We start from the raw sequence: 8088 nt of genomic DNA, 5'->3' as shown, positions 1-8088 counted from the left end.
GACCTCATCAATCGTGTCCTCGACCGCGTACCTGACTTGTGAGCTGGCTGCCGGCCACAAAGTACCGGCTTGCGGGCCGGTACATTCGCCGCCCTGATGGAATCTGCCACCCGAGGCAAACGCCTTGTTTGCCTCGCGGCAGATACGCCCCTGTATGGAGCCCTCGCTGTGTTCCTCCAACAGACTGTGGATTCTAGGTATTAGGGAGCATGTGACCCCCTGTGTGATAGTGCTTCGGCATGGGCATGGGCAGCCAGTTCCCAATTCTGTCACCTGGGGAGGGGCAGTAACATCATACTCCCTGCTAAGCACTGGCACTGGAGCTTACCTACGGTAGACTTCTGTAGCCGGGGGGTGACAAGGGAGTGGGATCAATGAATATGCTGTACCTTGCTTGGGGGGGGGGGGGGGGCCGTAGGGGGCTCTCTTTTACTTTGAGAAAATAACAGAGTGACTCCTAAATAACATAGCGCATATAGTATACAGAACACTGACAGTGCACTTTAAAAGCTGAAATTCAAACAATTTAACTTGTAAAATAAACTAACAAAGTGCCTATATAAATTTGACCTGTATTTCATCTAAGCAGTGTAGAGTGCACAATGTAGGCTTTAGAAGCCTACTTGTTAGACTTGCTCTGCTGTCTGAAAAATGGCACAACATCTATTTTTTCATTAGGAAAAATCCACCAGAGAATTACACATCTAACATTAGAAAATGTCATTACTCATCTTAATTAGTTTTATAGACACAACTGTCATTAAGCTGTTTTTTTCTTTCAATATAGGTGAACTGAATGTCCCCATTTCCAGGTGGAGCAAGGAAAGTGCTAAAAAGGGGAGAAGGGGTGCAATTTACAAAGGCAGTTAAAATCTTTGCTGACATTTACTACTATGTATATACTCATATATCAGGAATATTTTAACATACTTGTAATTAGATAAATGCAAAAAACATAGGATTTTTATTTATTTATAAAGTTCAGAGCAATGCAGACACCCAAAAGCAATGCAGAATACTCCAAAACACGTCACAACAGGTTTGACTGGTACTCCAAGCTCTAGAATATGGAATATGAAGTAAGTCATATGATAATGACTCGGGTTCTAGACAATGACACTATTGTTTTGCAGCATGTCACCAAACATTAACGTTAAAGGAGAACTATGAGATGAGTGATTTTCACTCATCTTCATAGTTAGAGCCGACCTGTGACAATGAAACTGTCACACGTCAGCTCTATTGGTTGGGAAGTGAGCAGAAAAATGCACCTATCCGCTCAGTTCCCTATTGTCTCCCTGCAGTGAGCGATGACTGTCAGTCACAGGTCCCCGCAGGGATTCCCCCCTCCCCTCTCCGATCCTCCAGCGCTGAGTGGAGGAATGGACGGGGAGAGGGCGGGCACAGCTGGCTCTGCCTCTAGATAGGCAGAGCCAGCTGTCACTGTCACACGCAGCTGGTTGGATCTCGACAGTATTGTTGGGATCAGTCCCGGCTGCGCTGCTCTCAGTATATCGCGGGCAAATAACCCACTATATACTGAGCTTTGGGTCATGGGAGGACGCTAGTATATGTCCTCTTGTGACCCTAAAGAGCACTATCGGGGAAAATAGTCCAAATCCTCCTTTTTTATAAGTTTGATAAATGGATTTAAAAAAACCTACCTGTTCATCCTTTAAGCTCTCTGTGTGGACTACAGAACACCTCTCCAATATGTCATCGAGCTGAGGAAAGGTTTTGTAATCCTAGGGTGACAAAGATGCTCCTCCATAAATACAATATAGTGAGTGATGGCCCATTCACACATACTGCAGAGACCTGCATATTATCTCACCAGATCAACACAGGTCACTGCAAACAAGTTTTCTATGTGTCCTATTTACACTAAAATGCAGGTGTGATGGGCAGTGGGCAGCTCTGCTGAAAATATCACTAATTTTTCTGCAGTGCACTAGATGCCACACTGCTGTACTGAATGAAGTGTACACTACCACATAAAGTAAAAGAAAGAAAATGTAAACAGAGACAGCTCTGGCAGTGTGCCATAGGATGCACAACGCCGGAGCTGCCAGAACACACTAGCCAGCCTGCTAAAACAGAGGAACAGGGGAAATCTTCTGACCAGAGGTTCCAGTATTGAGGGTATATGTCGCAGCATTTGGGCAAGTACGAGCCCAAATACTTGGTATCTGCACCGATACTAGTATCGATATCGGTGCATCCCTATTTATAATGTTAGCCTGTGACAGAGTTATGTCCTAGTGACATTCTGATGGACTAGGGGCCCATTAACACCAGCCTGCATGTCAAAAAGCATGAGCTCTGGTATACGCTGTATGGGGCAGTGAAGGCTGGTGCGATACATTGTATCACAAAGCAAATTATGTTTTGGGGCCACATAGGGTCCCTTCATCAGGCAAACAATGTGATCACATTGTTTGCCTGATAAAAGGACCCTATTTGGCCGTAAAACTTTGTTTGCTTCGTGAAAACGTGAACATACAGCAATAGAGGATGTATTGGAATCACAGTTGAAGTGTCGGTAACTCTTCTTTTTATTGTTGTTTATGCTGCACCATCCTCTTGTCACCATAGCACCCACCATGGACTTGTTTGGGAATCAGCGGTTAGGAGTGCGATGGGGGCACCTACGATGCATTTATACAACACATTGCATTGTGTACCTTTTTAAAATGTATTAAAGTGTCACAAAATGACTCTTCATTCAACTCTATGTACCAGGGCGCATTGCCGTGACATACAGTGCCATAAGTTGAGCTGTATAAAATTACATACATGCAGGTATGCTGCATTTTTACACAGTACACATCACCACACCTGTATGGTATGAACATGGCACATTGCAAACAAGCCTGTGTTGATTTATGAATATCAATGAAGGTTAATGCGCATGTCTCCCATTCTATGGAACTCTCTACCCCAACCTGTACGTCTATCTCCCACACTGACTGCCTTTAGGCGATCCCTTAAGACTCATCTCTTCAGGGAAGCCTATCCCACCTCAACCTAACCACTGAACTACCACATTCTCAAACAATCATCCCCGCGCAGCTCCATCCTCATGTATCACTTGCCCCTCCCTTTTAGATTGTAAGCCCTCACGGGCAGGGCCTTCCTTAATATCTTGTCTTAAATTGTATTGTAATTGTAATGTCTTCCTTATATTGTAAAGCGCTGTGCAAACTATTGGCGCTATATAAATCCTGTATTATAATAATAATAATAATAATAATGTGAACGAGCCCTTAAGGGAAGAAAGATTGAAATACAGAAAATTAGTTAAAAAAAGAAAAAGCCAGTGCTAATACTTCAGTCAAAATAAACAATGGGGGGAATTTATCAAAACTGGAGCAAACAAAATCTGGAGCAGCTTCTCTCTTTAATTTTTAAATCTTAACTGAACAAACTGAAGAGAGAAGCTGATTTTGTCTGCTCCAGTTTTGATAAATTCCCCTCAATGTGTTTTATCCAAACAGCACTTTAGAACCTTAAAATACATTTATATTAATTAGATTTATGGATTATTATATTAATCCTTATATATGTACCCTCTATGTAAATAGCCACAACATAAACTTTATACAGTATATGTTAACAAAAGGGAACAGAGCACCACCTCCGTGTGTAAAATTGTTGATTAAAATAAATAAAACAAGGGATATATGTACTCACAAGCAAAATCTTGGCTGATTGCGGCCGGTGGACGGTGATGTGACCAGAGGCAACCGTGGCACATAGTCGCGGCGATACCATGTTGGGTTAACAGACAGTGTGGCCTCTTGTTTGTTGTTAAGCCTGATGAAAACGTTTGCTTGTGAATACATTTATCCTTTGTTTTATTTATTTTAATCAACGATTTTACACACGGAGGTGGCGCTCTGTTCCCTTTTGTTTTCTATGTTCGTGGTGGAAGCCCCAGAGCCTTGGATGAGCAGCCCCTCAAATCTGTGTGAAAAACTGTTGAAAACTTTGATTATGCAACAGCAAGTGGATCGTTCAGCTGGCCGCCATTAGCGCCAAGAGTTAAAGAAAACTCTTTGTAAATATGTTAATATATATCTGTACAAAATAACAATATATATAACAATATATATGTGTACCACCACATATAAAAATAGCAATATATACAATATATACAAATAGCATTTTAAACCCATGTACAGCCGCATTCACTACTACGGACGGCTGTACACCATAGCTGTGTACCCTGGAAATACTCCAGCAATTTACATTCTATGGCCCATGTGTATGAGGCCTAAAGGTGCCCATACACTTTACAACCCTCGCAAGACTTTTGTCTTGCGAGGGTTGTAAAGTACTTAAAAAACGTACAATCTGCCCATCTTGGACGGGCAGATCGTACTTGCGATCATCGCAAGCCCGCCCCCCTGAGGGGCGGGCTTTGCGATGACTGCAATGAGGGGCGGCCTTGCGATGACTGCAATGAGGGGCGGGCTTGCGATGACTGCAAACGGGCAGTGTGCGCATGCGCACACCGGCCCGTTCGGCAGTTGTCGAACCAGCAGGCCACTAACTCGCCGAGAATCGTACGATTCCCGGCGGGTTTTCCAGCCTGCTTGTTCGATGGAAGACGTGCGACCGTACAGTAGAAACGGTCACACGCCTTCCATACACTGCACGATTCTCGTACGATCGCGGGATTTCCCGCGATTCTCGTACGAGAATCGTGCACTGTATGGGCACCTTTACAGTCTACCACACTATCTCCAGATGATATGAACAATTAAATGTAGATATGGCAGTTGTGTATTGCAACAGAGTAGTGATAATCTGAGAGACAGTGACTGGAGCACAAGGCGCGTTTGTGCAGAGACCATGTGGCAATTACAAAGTAGCAGTCAGTTCTGTTCAGTCCATGCAGAAAACACAGGTGGAATCCACTCCTTCTTCCCTGCGTTATCCTCCAGACACTAAATAAACAGGAATCCGACTCAAGAATCCAGTCTCCCTACCTTAGCTACCGTCTTCCAGAAAATTCTCCCTTCCCAGACTGCCTTGCAGAACATCCCTCTCTTTTGTATCACACACTCTTCAGTCTTGCACGTGTCTCCCTTTTTGGTAGCCACAGAGGTAAATTGTGGCGGTCATTTTATGATAGTCTAAATCCATTGCTGGCAAGTTAATAGGAATAGAGTGGCCCCTAATGGTAATAAAAACCCTCCAAAAACAGTCTTTGTGGAATAGTAAATGATTGCTGCCTCATAACAGGTAAAAATGTCAGTTTTGCACAGTGAAACAGTTCTGCTGCACACCTACGCAAAAGGCAGAAAAGCAAAGGTCTCTTATCAGTATTTTTTTCCCTGTACTCTGCACCTCTGATGCACTGTCACATCATAAATAAATGTTTATTTCATATGCTCATCAGCGCCATCTAGTGACCATAATGCAGTATTACAGAACAATACATTCAACCCCCCCAAAAAAGTATATTAAGAACGTTTGTGTTTGTCACTATTCACACTGAACAAAATGATCACAGATATTAGCAGAGTGAAGGGCCCTGTGAATTGTTTATAAACAGACCCCTTTAAAGTGACATTAAAGTCAAAAACTTTTGTCCCTCCCCCCAATGTAAATTAAAGCACTTACCTTAAATAATGTTTCTTAATCCGATCTTCTTTCCTGTCATTTTCAACCTTCTCTCCAGCGCTGCTGCGGGTCTCCGATCCAGCGCTGACTCCTCTGTCCTTGCAGGCACTTCCTGTCCCACGGTGCCTGCATGCTGGTGCACGCGTCTATAGACTTACCTTGTGTCTCTCCTCATCTCCCGGCCGAAAATCTGAACTGCGCATGCGCCCGCCCCAAGATGCTTTGCGGCCGCCCGAGCATTTGTGGATTTTCGGACAGGAGCACACGGCGAAGACGGGTAGGTTTAAACCGCCTTTAAAGCGTTTAGAAAAAAAAAACTTTATGCATATATCTACTGGTTGCTAGCAGTAGATATATGCAAAAAAAACGTTAGGGTTTAGAAATCCTTTAAGTTGAATGCAGAGAATGTGATGTGTGTTGTTCAAAACAGAGAAACTGTGTACTTAAAATGCTATACCATATTAGTCAAAATCAATGGCAAACAATTATGTGAATACAGTTACAGTGTGTGTGCGTATATATATATTACTGAAGAAGTATACAATTCTGCTATACCATAGCTAACCATGGGCAGAAAGGATTTATTCAAATAAAAGGCAGGAAAAAATAAACCACAAGTGGGACCCCTACTGATTCAGGGCACATAATAGGAGATCACGTGTTCATGTTACATTATTCAGTGCATATAATGTATATTGTACATAGGATGTGTTCATTGCATCTAGGGTGTTCTGAGTAGCACAACAAGACAAGTGCACTTAAAGTGAATATGTCACATATGAGGCAAGATCATGGTGTTGTGGAGCAGGCTGAGGTGTAGCAGCCACTAAATCCTTTTTACCTTTTCCATTTATGCTGCCCATGAGCAATCTACAATGGAAAATCACTAGATTCGGCACCATTTATGCAAAACACAGACAAAGCGAGTTGGACCTATTGACATTGTTTTGTGCCATGTTACTCTAAATAAACCTTCAACATGGTTGTGCCCAGGGTGAAATGATTATTTTATTATAGCATTAGCTTAGACACTTGCAGCCTCAGTAAAAAAAAAAAAAAAAAAGCTTTCTGTTTGCAAATACTAAATTATATGTGCAAGGGTTCTTTTGTAGGCAAAATGTTTTCTTGAACCTAAAGTGTATAGAAACATAGAAACCATAACAATTAACTTTTCTTATATGCTCCCTTCTGGTCTGTTGAATATACCATTGAAAACATTTAGTTATATCTGTTTGATAAGCGTAAAAACAAATACAAGTTGATCCTGTAATAATTCTTGTGAGTTTCTAACTTCCTGTGCTGTCTGCCTCTGCTGAATGTTATCATTAAGCATTGTTCCCAGCTTTCTTTGAGAACTACAGAACACCCCCCCCCCCAATAATGTTATAAAGATAAAAAGGATGGTGTTCTGCAGTCCTGTCCTAGGGTGACCATGCTGCTTCTCCATAGATACAGAAGGACGAGTGAGCTTTTCAGGTGAAATATCAGGTGAAAATAAAGGAACACTAGCCTGAAAAAAGAAAACTAATGTTTCCACCCTATCTAAGGACTGAGAAGCTGCATAATATAAATGTATGGTTCTGGGGCTTACTTTAAGGATACTCTGTCACCTTGTCAATTAAAATAACTCCTCGTATAAGAAGAACCTCCTACCCACCCATACCTTTCATGAGCTACCTACCTCTCGGCTGAGTACTGACCCTATGTCAGATAGTGTTGGAGTTTACACAGGGTTAACTTCTTCCCCATCACATGACAGTATTTGGAGGTTGTTGATTGGCCATTTGGGCCCAAACAGTGCATCCTCGCAGGAGGTCACATGCTCCTCCATACCCAAGGGCTCCAACAGAACATCACAAAAGTAGGAGAGTGCGGCAAAGATGAGTATCAGGGGGTGGGGTGTCCTTCTTTAAAGAGTACCTGTCACTTTACCTTGAAAAGTAGAACTCCAGGTAAATCACCTAATATGCAGGTAAAATGCACAGTTAGTAATTGTTTTATCTGCCAAAGTACTTGTAACTTTGTTCAGCCCCTGTTGTGATTTACACACCTCTGCCAACTAGTGGGTTACTTTACTTTTTCCAAGTCCAGCTTTACTGCATCCTGGAACACTTTCCTGCTGCTGGCACAGGCGTGGCTTGTCGAAAGCTGTGTGTGACAGTGGACGCAGACAGCTCGTCTCGGGTCCTGGCCAGGAGCATGCATGCATGGGTGTCACCTTTGCAACCTGCTAGGCAAAGGAGACACCCATAAGCAGGAGGTGAAAGTTGCTGGAAATAAATGGTGCAATTTAAAAAATAAATAAATTAAAAATGAAATACATTAGCATATACAGTGCTGATTTAAAATAAAAAAAACAAGGGTTTAATGTCACTTTAAACTATATATATATATATATATATATACAGGCCTCAGAATTTCCACTCGCCCCCTCGCAATTTGCGAGTGAAAATTGCG

The 8088-nt window shown here is 42.4% G+C and overlaps 1 protein-coding gene across 2 annotated transcripts in view; it reads left to right on the top strand.

Annotated features, from left to right (window-relative positions):
* Positions 1–5783: 5783 nt before the first annotated feature.
* The window catches only part of HOMER3 (homer scaffolding protein 3), a 131269-nt gene continuing 128964 nt past the window's right edge, over positions 5784–8088 (top strand). The window contains exon 1 of one of the 2 annotated variants that reach the window (XM_018573500.1): positions 5784–5794. The gene's annotated coding sequence lies outside the window, so the exon portion shown is untranslated. The remainder of the gene's footprint in view (positions 5795–8088) is intronic. The other variant, XM_018573499.1, reaches the window with a different exon arrangement.

This window comes from Nanorana parkeri, unplaced genomic scaffold, assembly GCF_000935625.1.
Source record: "Nanorana parkeri isolate BGI_ZX_2015 unplaced genomic scaffold, ASM93562v1 scaffold2402, whole genome shotgun sequence".
NCBI classification, from domain to species: domain Eukaryota; kingdom Metazoa; phylum Chordata; class Amphibia; order Anura; family Dicroglossidae; genus Nanorana; species Nanorana parkeri.
Note: the sequence above shows the minus strand (reverse complement) of the source record. Positions and strands in the feature narration are given on the sequence as shown.